Raw genomic sequence first — 14,490 nt, forward strand, 5'->3', positions numbered from 1 at the left:
AACTCCATTATTATCATTGTTACTCTCTACTCATTAATGACAAAATATGAGTAATTATCTCCCCTCCTCTTTACTCTACCAAATATTCCCAATGGAATTTATATGGAACTGAATAAGAGCACATGTGGTTTAGGGGAGACCAACTCAGAGCCACACAAAGGCCCTTTTACACCCCAATTATAACAGCAATATATTTGTCCAGTTTGCAAAGAACTTTCCTTACATTTTAAAATACTGTTTGGTTGTTGTCCTCCATTCTGGAACAGAACTAAAATGACATCACTAGGTCGGGATCAAGGTACATTGTGCACAACTGTAGCTGATCACACCAATACAAGCTTGGAAGGCTCTACCACAGGTTGGAAACAAATAGTCCACAGGAACATTTGGAGTAGGGATGGCTCTAAATTTGCACATCCCACATTTCTTCCAGCTCTCCTTTGTTCATAGAGCACAGCCCCTTCTTCTAGGGGAGTCCTATGCCAATACTTTCCATGGCTCACAATCGATTCTAAGTGTCCTTCAAGTGTCTTTGTATTCCTTCTTCTGACCTCCAAGAGAGTGCTTGCCTTGTGTGAGTTCTCCTTAATAATAGTCTTTTAGGGGAAAGCTAGGTGGTGCAGTGGATAGGGCACCAGCCCTGAGTTCAAATCCAGCCTCAGACACTTAATAATTACCTAACTGTATGACCTTGGATAAGTCACTTAACCCCATTGCCTTACAAAAACCAAAAAAATTTAAAAAAAATAATAATCTTTTAGACAAGCATACATTTGGAATTTGAACATTGTGTCCAACCCATCTGAGTTGCACTCTCTGTAGTAGATTTTGAGTTCTTGGCAGTTTACTTTGAAAAAGGTCCTCACTGTCTTGTACTTATCTTGCCAAGTGATTTTCAAACTCTTCCTAAGACAACCCAAATGGAAGCAATCCAGTAGACTGTCCGGGTTTCAAAGGAATACAACAACAATGAGGTTAGCACAGTGACTCTATAGACCTTCAATTTGGTAGACAACTTACCACCTCTTCTCTCTCACACTTTCCTTTGTAGCCAAGCACTGAGCTACCTCTGGTGATGCATGCAGCAATCTCATTATCAATGTATACAGTCCTGGAAAGTGGTGCCAAGGTAAGTCAATTTATCCACAGTATTCAAAAATCTCTCTCCATTTTTTGAAACCAATAGTTCCACATAAGGATGATATGATACTGGCTGTAAAGAACCATCGTTTCCTGGTGTTCCTTATTAGGCCAGAATTAATATAAACAGCAGAAAATCAATCCATACTTTCTTGGATCTTAACCCCATAAGATGAAGAGAGTACACAATCATTTGTGAGCAAAAAGTCACTCACCAACTCTTCATCCATTTTAGTCTTGGCTTGTAGATAAATAATTTATCTTCAGTATGGTATAATCTATTATGTGAGTGTAGATAGATAGATGATTATGTTAGATGGACAGATAAGGAGCTAGATAATGATAGTGATAGATTATAATGGCTATGCTACATAATGGATTTGGGGTAAAGATAAATAGGCAGGTATAGTTGGATAGAGAGAAAGATGGATAGATAGATAGAAGCAATTAGATGATGGATGCAGATAGAAGGATGGATGGATCAATTGTGATGATAGATTGATAATCAATTATGAAAAGCGGTCAATACTCAGGTGGGTGGAGAGGTGATGGATAGAGAAGTAGAGCTAGATGAATGTATGGCTAGAAATAGAGATTGTGAAACACATTTTTCAGCAAAACTAATGAATATTTCTTGGATTGATAAGACTATGAAGTATTTATGACTTGCCGGGCATTTTGCTAAAGTTGTGTATACAATAAAGGTATGCCAGATAATCCCTGTCCTCAGGGAGCTCTCAATAATTAATGAGGAAATATGACACATAAGGTGTAGGGAAAAAGTTGGGAGTTATCTAGGAGTGTTAGATAAGCTTGGAACTGAGCAGGATGAAGTCAAAACTGGCCTAACAAAGACCAGGGAAGTTCTAGAGTCAGACTAAAATTTTCTAGTGGGAGGAGAGCAGAGGTAATGTCACAAGTGAATGAATAAATGAATGAAAAAAGCATTTATTAAACAGACCACCACTTTAAATGCTGAAGAAACAAATAGAAGAGCAGTTTTATTAGCTTTTGGGCATAGTTTCAAATTGCTCTTCAGAAATGATGGATCAGTTCACAGCTCCACCAACAATGCATTAGTGTCCCAAATTTCCCAAATCCCTTTCAACTTTGATCATTATTCTTTTTAGTCATATTGGTCAATCTGATAGGTGTGCCATATTGGTTTCTTATGTTAAACCAGTTGACAGTGGAAGGACTTTCTGGCAAGAATTTTTTTGAGTAGCTCCTGAAAAGGTAGACACTTCCAGAGGAAGTTTGGATTCTCCTCTTACACAGTTAGAGTCACATAACTATTACATGTAAAGCAGGATATGAACCCAGGCCTCCCTTGATTCCAGCTCTTTCCTCTATCCATGGGCGTCCAACCTTTTAGCTCTTCTGAGTCAAAATGCCCAACAAAAACTTGTCAAGAGCCACATATAGGATTTGGTAATTATTTATGATAACAGTGTAACCTATATTACCAATGAGTATAAGAATAAAATGTGATAATGTCACATGAATGGACTTTGAGGGTCACATGCAGCCATACCCATACTATACCATGGTGTATTTTATTCAAATAAAAGGTATTTAATCAATTAACAAATGCTTGATGGACACACATATTTCAAGCTTAACCCTATTGTGGCATAGTTCATCAAGGGGAAAGGACTGTCCCCCTAGTCATTCATACAACTGAGAATTCCCACTCTCCCCTCTGCATTCATTGCAGCATTGATTACCTGCTCTGAGGTTCAAGGGGGAAGAGTTATAGGTTGCCAGCAGGATGCCAACCTGGGACTTTGAGGGCTAGGCATGCTTCTGTGCATGATTCTCTGATTGTGACATCTGGGTCTCCCATCCTCACCCGTAAAATGGGTTTATGATCCTTTGGCATGATTAGGAGACTTCTCTGAAGTCCTAGAAGAGAGGGTTGCTACTTGGATGCTCAAAGGTGAGGAGAAAACAGGTGTGACTCTGGCAAATGTCTGATTCTTTCTCCCTGTGTGTTCTGCTAGGGTCTGTTCCTGAAATGAAACACATCCTTGGCACAGACTCTTCCAGAGTCAGGAGCAGCTTGTGTGTGGGTGGGGTGTTTCTCAGAAAACTTGAGGAACCTGTCAAAATACTGATAGCAAGGAATTCAATACAAAAGCATCCTCTGTCACTGAAAAAGGAGAAATGGGAGGCAATCCCTCCCTCTCCCTTGATCACCCCTCTGCCATATCATAGCTTCTTTAAGTTGCTCTCTCCTGGGTCTGCCTACCTGGAGACTCCTCAGCTTTATTTCTGAGGACAACCTTCAACATTTGACTGTCTCTCAAAGTGGGCTTCCAAGTCCAGGATGAATTGTATAATCCTCAGCCTCTTCCTCAGAAAGATGAAAGCATAGAAAATTCAGATTTCTAAAATAATTTAAGGCATACCAGGCCCTGTCGTGTGAGCCACAGAAGTTTTAAAAATTAATTAATTGGGGTATTTTATTATGTTGAAAGCTATTGTTTATTTTTTCTAATTACACATAAAGATAGTTTTCAATATTAATCTTTGTAAAATTTTCTCCATTCTTCCCTTCTTCTCCCCTTTCTAAGACAGCAAAGCAATCTGATATAGGTTCTAAATAACAATCATGTTAAAAAAAGTTCCATATTAGTCAATGTGGAAGAAAGAAGAATCAGAACAAAAGGAAAAATCCATGAGAATGAAAAAACAAAAAAAAAATTTAAAAAGTGAAAATAGTAGGTTTCCTTCTTCATTCAAACTCCATAGTTCTCTCTCTGAATGTGGATGGCATTTTTGATCATAAATTCTTTTGGAATTGTCTATAGTTATTGTACTGCTGAGGAGAGCTAAGTCTGTCAAAGTTGGTCATCCTCCAATGTCACTGTTAATGTGTACAATGTTCTCCTGGTTCTGCTCACTTCACAGAACATCAGTTCATGCAAGTCTTTCCAGGTTTTTCTGAAATCTACCTGCTCATCATTTCTTATAGAACAATGGTATCCCATGAGTGATGAAAATATTTTTATCTACTTCTGGTATACCTCTAAGGCCTGACTCTCAGGCCCTCCCAGCTCTGACATTCTGTGTTCTAAGGATCCTCTCAGCTCTGACATTCCATGATAATCTAATTCTATGACTTTGTACCCTCCATCTTCATCCTAAGAGGCATTTTAAAACTTTTTTCCCAATGTAACATGTGACTTGAAAGAAAACTGAGCTTTTAACTGTAAAAGTGCTCTCTTTGAATGATCCCAAGCCTTCTCTTTATTTGGGACTGTAACCACACTGGTCCTCTAGCTTCCTATAGATCCCTTCTGCATTGCCATTAAGCAGGAGAGGGCCGGCTGAGGACAAACAATGTTATAATGGGCAGGAGGAGATTGAGTCATTAGGTTAATCCAAAGTCAGTAGGCAAGTTTCTGGGAGTCTGGGGTCCTGTATTTCCCAAACTCAGAACTCTGCCCATCTGTTCAGACTGATGGAAAGAAGAGCAGGGAGACAGGTCTCCCTTCCCATCCCTCTGCCTTATTTCCCTTTTAAAAGAGATCCTGTCTTTGGAGTCTGAATGCAGACCTGAAAGCAGACCAAACCTATTTTCACTTTTTAAAATTTATTTAATGTTTTTTCTCTCATTTTTTCCTTTTTGTTTTGATTCTTATTTCACAGTATGATTCAGATGGAAATATGTTTAACATAGTTATACATGTATAGCCTATATCAGATTACTCTGTCTAGGGGAGGGGGAGGGAAGAGATAGAGGGAGAAAAATGTGGAACTCAAAATTCAAAAATAAGATTGTTGGAAACTATCTTTATATGCAGTTAGAAAAATAAATTTAAAAATTAGTTTAAAAAAATTAAAAGTAAACAAACCAATGAGAACCTGGCCCATCTGTCCCCTAGCCCAGGTTGGTGCCTGTGTGTCTAGCCCCTACACCACCCAGAGGGCTCGTCTGCAGACCTTGGTCATTGGGCAACCTGTGGGGCTGTAGTCCTCCACTGAGGGAACATAGTGTCCTGGTCTCCAGCATTGGAAGGGAGGAAGAAAGGGGCAAATGACTGCACTGCCAGCCTTTGGGCAGGAACACGGTTGTCCAGGGAGCCAGTCTGAGTAAATAAACACATCGGGGAGGTTTGGGGTGGGGAAGGCAGTGCCCTACCACTAGTTGCATTCACCTGTCATGAGTGTGTTGGCAGGGCAGGGCTTATGGGAGAGGCAATGGATTTGGGACTAGGAGGAGAGAGAGAGAGAGAGAGAGAGAGAGAGAGAGAGAGAGAGAGAGAGAGAGAGAGAGAGAGAGCAGAAAAGCAATGGGGCCCCTTTTAAGGAAAAACTGAGTCCCTGGCTGATGCAAGAATCACTGGGAACATTCCTTTCAAGAAAACCCTTAAGCCAGGAGCTATCCATCAGGGGAGGGCCAGCACAACCCCACGCAGGGGGTCTTGAGGGCAGGAGGACTTGAGTTCAAATTCCACTGCAGACACTTTATACTTACTAGCTGTGTGACCTTGGACAGGTCACTTAACCTCATTGCTCACAAAAATAAACTAAAAACAACAAAAATAATCGAGTAGAGCAGGGGAGATACCAGTCCACGGCTGGACTCTTTTGCAGCAATGGTATGCCACCCCTCTTCCCCAGAGGGCCAAACTCAGATCACAGCGGCCTCCTAGTGTGCTGTAGGTGAGGGGTTGGGGCTCATGTTCAGAGAACTTCATCTTCCTGAGCACATCCCCAGACCATGGGACTCCACCCAGCCTTAACCATTGGCCCAAGGAGCATAGGGACCAAGGGGCAGTTTCCTGCCTGCCCCGCAAGTGTGGATTTTAAAGAGAGCACACATACACATCACACATATACTCCCTCCCTCCCTCCCTCCCTGTCCCTCCCTCTCTCCCTCTCTCCCTGTCTCTCTGTCTCTCTCTGACACACACACACACACACACACACATACACACACAGAACCAGCCCAAATATTTGCATGGTCACAAACCGTAGCTAAGAATGGACACTGTGACGCCCCGGAAGCTGAGGCCGCTCTAGGACGGTGAGCAGGTGACAGCAGGAGCCCAGACAACTCCTTTTGGACACAAGGACGATCTTTCACAGGCGCCAACGTCTCCTTTTAGCCTTCCCTCCCCTGAAACAGTGCTTTAGAACATAGTGGCCAAGGGTGGGGTGGAGGGCAGGGCTTTGGGGCGACTGAGCTTTATAAATATACTCCAGAAGCTGATTTTTGATGAAGTGCATTACTAAAGTCATGTATGCTTAGGTGGAGGTTGCACTCTTAGTCACCAATGACTTGTAGCCTCAGACCTATGTGCATGAGTGAGGAAGGGAAGCGGAGGGGAGGGGAAGCAAGGAAGGGAGGGAGGAAGGGAGGGAAGGAAGGAGGAAGGAAAAACAATTTATTGAGTGCTTACTAAATGGCAAGCACTATACCAAGGACTGGGCTTACAAATAGAAAAAGAGAGATAAAGAGAGATAGTCTCTATCCTCAAGGATAGATACATATACATATGCATATACATATACACATACATATACATACACATGTACATATGCATGTGCATATATGCATATGCATCCATATATACATATATATACATGCATACATATATATATGTTGGAGACAGCTCATATGTATTGTGTTTTGAACAATCAGTGGGCTTTTTATTGAACTCCTGCTGAAAAGTCTTCAATGAAACTGTAACTTGAGTGGAGTTTCTCAAACTTTGGCCTAGGACCCTGAAACTTAGAGGGCATTAGCCATGCTTTCTACTCTTTAGCAGGTTAGAAATAACCAAGCATAGCATCTTACCATTACTAAGACTAATTACTTCTCCCTCTCCCTACCACAAGTCCATCTACTGTTTTATAAGTCCAGATTTCCTCCCTACCCAATCACACAGCTAAGACTTTCCCATTAGCAACTAGCCAGAGTTCTGGAGTCTCTCTCCCACCCTCCATTCCTACTTAACTGAATTTGTCTTTAAAAGATGAATAAAGGATAAGTTTCATGCCATTTATCCCAGGAACATTTTTAAGTTTTTTGTCTCCCACTTCTCTACCTTAATCGTGGAAGGGAGGTGTTAACAAAACCCAAGTCCTTGTAATAAATATGCATGATTAAGCTAAACATTCCCACATTAGTCATGTCCAGAAATATTTACAGTGTCCCGAAAAATCTTAGGGTGCTATGAAAGTTTAAAGTTGCACTAAGACTTTAGGGACACCCTATGGCTCATTCTGAATCTTGAGTTCCACATTATTAACTTTATCTCTGCCCTTTGCCAGAGATAATTCAATTGTACTACTATTCCTGCTACTACTGCTACTGCTACTACTGTTACTACTACTACTACTACTACTACTACTACTACTACTACTACTACTACTACTACTACTACCACTACTACTGCTGCTGGTCTCTCCTCTACCACCACTACTACCACTACTACTACCTATCACTAATACTACAACTATTACTGCTATTATTACTGTTGCTACTATGAGTTCAACTACCACTACAGAGGCGGCACCTAAGGATAAGGTACTATGCTATCTACCAGGATATAAAGACCGAAATAGAGCAAACCCAACCCCTGTGTTCTATGGACAATATTAGTGAAGTGTAAAAAGCCCTGGACTCGGGAGTCAGAAGAGTTTGATTTGTATGTCGCCTCTTCCTCACTGGCCACCTCACTTCTCCGAGTCTCAGTTTCCCCACCTGTAAAATGGAGTCACTAATACTGGTCTTATGTATCTCACAGGGTTATGGGGAATAAAGCAGTGCTACAGAAAGGGACCCAACCTAATTAGTCTGAGATTGAACAGAAATTCAGGGGCCTAGAAATTTGAACTCTTCTGGAACACTGGTCCATTGCAAACCTATTACCTAACACAGAGTCTAGCACATGGTGGATCCTTACACAATCAACCACAAATATTTGTGCTAAATACCCACTATGTACAAAGGATACAAAGATAGAAGTCAAACAGTCCTTGCTTTCAAGGAGATCACATTCTGTAGACTAACTTTGTGTATATTTGTATAATGGGGAAACCCCCACACATGCAAGACTGGAAAACTTTGGGGAGAGGGTGTCTGGGGATATTGCAATGCTGTATAGTGTAGGGGAAGTGGCTGGAGATGGTACAGCATGTATAGACATTCTATAACTGGTTCTAGTTAACAAACCATGGAAATGGAAGAAGATAGAATATCTGACATTGGAAGGGAGCAAAATCCACAGGAATCCAGAGGTCCCAATGTTCAAGAGCCTGAGTTCCAAGCCAGGGATTGCAAACAGCTCAACATCAGCATCCCTTGCCATAGGGGGCAAGAAACAATCTTTAGGTGAGTCCTTCTGGACCCCTGCCACCAACAATTGAAACCTGGACCCCTCTAGTTTATTTCAAAGATGAAAAAATTGAGGCAAATACACTTAAATGACTTTATATACAAAATAAATACAAAATTATGGTGGGAGGAAGACATTAGCAGTTGAGAACTTAGAAAAGACACTTGTTGACTTCATATATAAGTGATATCATAGTGCTTGCCTTCTTCAAGGGGTGAGAGAGGGACTGAAGGGAGAGAATTTGGAACTCTACATTTTAAAAAATGAATGATTTAAAAATTATTTTTAAACATAATTGGTAAATAGTTAACAAAACAAATAAAACATATATATGAAAAAGGAAAAAGAAAGAAAAAATCCATGCATCTTTATTGATCAGTTGATTAGGCATTCAGCACCCACAGCCTCACCCAAATCTCCATGATTCTGTCGTATTCCTTCTGTCCCCCTGGGTCTGTGATGGCAGGTTCTCACCACTCTTCTTTCTCCCCTGCCTATTACTCTTTGTCTGCTCTCCTCGCAAAAAGTGAACCTTTTGAAGTCTCTTCTTGTCCCCCCCTAGTCCTTCCCCCCCCCCTCATTCTGTCTCTCTCACTTCTTTCCTTCCTTCTGAACATTGAGAATATATATCTCTTTCCTGCTTCCTTTCTGAGGCCACCTAGAGTCCAGCCTTTTCCAAAATGTTAATTGAAAGTGAGCCATGATAAGATCATGGATTTAGAGATGGAAGAGACTTGAAAGGTCATTATGGAAGGAGAAATGAGGACCTAAGGAAGTTAAGTGAGACTTATCTAAAGTCACACGAGGGGAGGGGAATAACTGAGCCTCACATCAACTCGATGAGATGGGTACTACAGACTTGATTATTCCCATATTACAAATGAGGAAACTGAAGCTCATGCAGGTTCAGTGACCTTCCCAAGGTCATACAATCAGGAGAAGCTCAGAGGCAGAATTCAAACCCAGGTCTCTTGATTCTGAATCTATCACTTTGTTCCTTGTGCCAGAGCTGAGACACATATATAAATAAATACTAGCCTAGGTCCTCTGACTTCAGCCTAGTGTTCTTTCCACTGCATCATGTTGCCTCCATAAGGGAGATGAATCTCAATGCATGGACTCTAATTACTCCTCTCCCCTCAGAGAATAAACAAGGAGGAACTAAGCCAGCTCAATTATCTTTTAAAAAAAAGAATGCTCCCTCTGTATGTCTCTCTGGGTGTTTATGTCCTTTCTGCCTCAGTACAGAAGTTCCCCGGGGTCAGAGTGCTGCTCCCTAGCTCATTCAGTGATGAGCCTGGCAAGCTATAAGGGAGATTTTTCCTCCTCTGCCTTCCCTTCTTTCAAGACATTTTCCTGCCTAATCACTCAGTTGTTTTTGTTCACCTGTTTCAATTGTGTCCACCTCTTTGTGACCCCATTTAAAATTTTTTTGGCTAATATACTGAAGTGATTTACCATTTCCTTCTCCAGCTCATTTTTACAGATGTGAAAACTGAGGCAAACAGGGTAAAGTGACTTGCCTAGTGTCACACAGTTAGTAAGAGTCAGAGACCAGATTTAAATTCAGAAAGATGAGTCTTTCTGACCCCAGGCCCAGTATTCTATAAACTATAGCACCACTGATCTGCCCCAGTCACTCAGTAGAAACAAACTTATAAACAATTCTTGACTGTGGAGTAGAAGCGAGGGGGTGAGTGAAGAGGAAGACCTAGGGATGAGCCCCAAACCTAGGGCATGGTCACAGAGTTTGGGCCAATGAACAGTGAAGCATATCACCTTGGGCAAGCCAAGTATTCCATTTCCAGGAACCTGTATTCTTAGTTTTATTTGAAATGGAATTATTCTTAAGGGGAATCATTGTCTCCCTTGTGGGTCCCTTTAAAGGGTAATGCCAAAGGAGGTTTTCAGAATTGTTAAAGTTTAGAGTAGAAAGTGACCATTGTGGTCAGAAAATCCAACCTGCTGCATTGGACTATGGGAGGCAACAATCAGAAACTTGGATTTGGGGTCATAGGACCTTGAAGTCAAGTCCTAGCTCTGGTCATTAATGGCTGTGTAATATCACACAAGTTCCTACCCCTCCCCTGAACCTCAGTTTCCTCATTTGTAAAACTGAGGCTAATAATACTTTCATTATTGAAATCATAGGATTGGGATGAGAAAATAACTTTTTTTCAAATATTAAAACACTATCCAAATGTGGGCAAATCTGATCTTTCTTCTTTTTTCCCCCCTTCTCATTTCTTCTTTCCTCTCTTCTTCCTTCCTTTCTTCTTTCTTCTCTTTCCTTCCTTCCTTCTACTTTCCATTTTCTTCTTTTCTTTCCCTCCTTCCTACTCCTTCCTTCTTTCCACACAAGTTCTGAACAATGCACCATGCTAATTTCTGGGAAGAAGCTAAATGAAGAAGACTCTGACCTCCTAGAACATATAATCTAATGTGTAAGATAATAATTATGATAACAATAATACCCAATAATTTTACTTGCAACTATGAAAAGCAGTTATTTTAGTAGTAACAGAACATTAAATGTAAAAGAACAAGAGTAATTTTTCCTAGGACCATTTCTACCTGAACACCATCAATAATTTGAAAATGATATATTAATAACTGACACATATTCTAAAATTTGTAAAGTTTTACCTCTATTGTCCCATTTGTGCCTCAAATCAATCTGATGAGACATTTTACAGATAAGGAAACTGAGACTCAGAGAGAATCAATGATCTTCCCACAGTCAAACAATAAGGAGACCTCAGAGGTAGAATGCAAACCCAGGTCTCTTGACTCAGTTCATTGTTCTATTCCCTGGACCAGAGATAAGACAAGTAGACAGACAGACAGACAGACAGACAGACAGACAGACAGATAGATAGATAGATAGATAGATAGATTAAAAATACAGATATAGATAGATATATAGATATATATGCTTGTATGTACATGTATTTGTATGTGTGTACAATAGGTGGAAGAGTTGATCAAAATATAATTGATTGTAAAGGGCAAGTAACAGTCAAGTGTTAAGGTTTTAAATGAAGTGTAAATGAATAATAGCATTCTGTGATGATCATGATGATGATGATTGTCCTTCTTTCTCAAAGAAGACCATGACATGCACATGAATTGGATTTGAGGGAAGGGGTGATGTGCTAAGTCACCAGCTTCACTTTCTCCTCTGGAGCCATCTGGGTCCAGTGGCCAGAAAGGAATCAGGACAACTAGAGACCCTGAATGTGAGGCAATCAGGGTTAAGTGACTTACCCAAGGTCACACAACTAGTACGTGTCTGAGGCTGGATCTGAACTCTGGTCCTCCTGACTTCAGTGTGCCACCTGGCATTCTGTAACTCTTTTAAGAAGAGAGTCTTCATTAAATTTGAAGGAAATGAGGGCACCTTGTTATTAACTGGTCAAAACTTCAGCCTTTTGAAAAGCAAGAGGTTCTTTTTGAAGTCAGTCAAGAAAGGATCTGTGGAAGTCCAAAAGAGAGTCCAGCTCCAGAATGAAATTCAGATGAGAGGTACAGACCCAGAGAGTCTAAAAGAATGACATGTCAGGGCAGCTAGGTGGCTAAGTGGATAGAGCACTGGTCCTGGAGTCAGGAGTACCTTGGGCAAAGTCACTTAACTCCATTGCCTTGCACAAACTGTTAAAAAAAATTAAGAGTAACAGGTTTAGGAGTTTCCATGACCCCAGGGGCCAGAAGGTTGAGGACACTGGCCAAGACCCTGCCTTGGTCACAGTTGCCTTGGTCACATGTATTTCTTATACAAGGAACAAAAACAACCTCTCCATTACTGAATAGCCTGTGTGTGCTCATTCTTCCCACTGGCAATGTTTGTGCTTGGAGAGAGCATGCCATAGGTTTATGAAGAGGAGGAAGTGTTTTGTTATTGTACATACTAGTCATTTCAGTAAATTACTTTGCTCTGAGCTACTTGCGTCCTCCAGTTGACCATTTAACATCAATATACCGGTGGGGGCTCATGAACCATAGTTCTACAAGTGAAAGCCCACAGAGTACTATGAACCTAAGCTGATTGCTCCCAAGGGAAAGCAGGGCAAGTTGGGGGATGAATATAGATGAGGAATATAACCTGCCAGGAGATCCTGTGAGGAAGTAATCACTTTCTAGAGCTTCATTTCTTTTGCATTTCTACTCCCACTCTTTCATTCTAGCACCTAGGATGGTGCTGGTAATAGAATAGATTCAATAAGAAAGTCCTTGAGCTGACTGCCCCAGAGCACAATCTCTCCCTTTGGATTAGAGGATACCATAGGCAACAACCCCCCCTTTGTCACCCCCACTTTCCCTTCCCCTCTCCATGCCACTCCCAAGCCCCCAGCCAGGTTGAGCCCCAAGAGGTTGCCACATAATCTGAGCTGCCCTTCCTTCTCATCCCCAGGCCTGAGGGAGCACCCCTAAAGTAGCTTCACCCTCACAAGGTTCGACTCCCTTTCTCTCCCTCTTTCCCACAGGCATTTTTGATCCAGGACCCATGGGATGACATCTCTTTCTACTCCTCTGGCTTTCTCACTCCAACCATTAGAAGTCTTAGCTAGGCAGGTTCCCAGGGTTTTAATAGACATCTCTCATCCACCCAGGGAAACACCCTTTTGCATTGATTTCTCCTTGAGGCAATGCTAATTTTTCAGAGACAGGTGAGCCTACTTTTGAAGAACATCCTGGCTAGGAGGTGCAGGACATCCCTGCTCAAAAATCTTTAATGGCTCTTCATTGCTTCTAGGGTGATGCCATAGTGGATAGAGTGACAGACCAGGAGAGTTTAAATTCAGCTTCAGACATGTACCAGCTGTGTGACCCTAAGCAGATCACTTTACCGCATTGCCTCATTTTCCTCATCTGTAAAATAGGGCAGACAAGGAATGGCAAACCACTCGGATCTTTGCTATGAAAATCCCAAATGAGGTCACAGAAAATCAGACATGACTGAAAAACTATCTAACAACCTCATTTCTTCTAGGATAAAATGCTTAGGGTTTAAAACCCTCCACAATCCAGTTCCCATCTCATACCTCTCCAGACTTATTACACATTACTTTCCTCCACATACTCTGCATTTCATTCAGATTGCTCAGGTAGCTGTGATTTGTACAGGATGTTCTATTTCTTACTTCCAGAACATTCCATCTCCCACCTTTGCATTCATTAGTGGTGCCTCATATTTGGAATGCACAGACTCTCTAGATTACTTCAAAATGCAGCTCATGTTCTCGGAAAATGTTGTCCCATTTCCCTCGGGTTATTATAATCCTTTCCTCCTGTGGTTATGAATTGTTACAAGACCCAGGGGCATTGGGGGGGCTTCTACCTGCTCAGCAGGACCAGGAATCTTCAGAGTGAGCATTTCTATCTCAGAAATCAACCCTACACACCAGAGCTTCATTTATTGTTTTGTTGTGGCAAAGTATAACAAGTTTCTCAAACTATGGTTTGAGTGAAAAGATTGGTTTCTTTAGAGAGAGCTCAGCTTTCCCATCAATCACCTCTCCACTAGGGAAGAAGTGCTCCTGGGGATCTCTCCCTATTTTAATTACAAACTCTGGATGCTGGAAGACTTGTCCTATCGAGAAGAGATAAAAATTCATTAGATAGTATTGTACAAGAAGGAGAGTCTTGGAGGAGCAAGTTGGGCAGGTTGCTATTGTGTAACCTTCATTGTTTAAGCAACAAAGGAGGTTAATAATTTCCCCTTTTCTCAGAATGGGAGAGGAAAGGGATAGGGGAAAGGGGTCAAGGGGAGGGGAGGGGAGGGGAGTGTAGGTGCTAGAAGAGATGGAGGATCATGGGAGAGGGGGGTCAGATACAGCATGATTTTGAGAAGGGACAGGGTGAGAGAATAGAGTAAATGGGAGTGGGGGGGCATAGGATGGAGGGAATTACAACTAGCAAGAGCAACTGTAGGGAAAAAATATTTGAAGCAATTTCTCTGATGGACACAGGATAAAGAATGCTATTCATCCCAAAGAAA

At 41.4% G+C, this 14,490-nt stretch overlaps 1 protein-coding gene across 2 annotated transcripts in view; it reads right to left on the reverse strand.

The window, feature by feature from the left end:
- Window positions 1-12,749, reverse strand: part of LOC141509187 (SPRY domain-containing SOCS box protein 1) — a 121,338-nt gene extending 108,589 nt beyond the window's left edge. Inside the window, exon 1 of one of the 2 annotated variants that reach the window (XM_074218526.1) lies at window positions 11,760-12,749. The gene's annotated coding sequence lies outside the window, so the exon portion shown is untranslated. Of the gene's footprint in view, window positions 1-6,121; window positions 6,476-11,759 lie in introns of those variants that run through there. The other variant, XM_074218525.1, reaches the window with a different exon arrangement.
- Between the last annotated feature and the right edge of the window lie 1,741 nt (window positions 12,750-14,490).

The sequence above is a fragment of the Macrotis lagotis genome, chromosome 1, assembly GCF_037893015.1.
Source record: "Macrotis lagotis isolate mMagLag1 chromosome 1, bilby.v1.9.chrom.fasta, whole genome shotgun sequence".
In the NCBI taxonomy this organism is placed as follows: domain Eukaryota; kingdom Metazoa; phylum Chordata; class Mammalia; order Peramelemorphia; family Peramelidae; genus Macrotis; species Macrotis lagotis.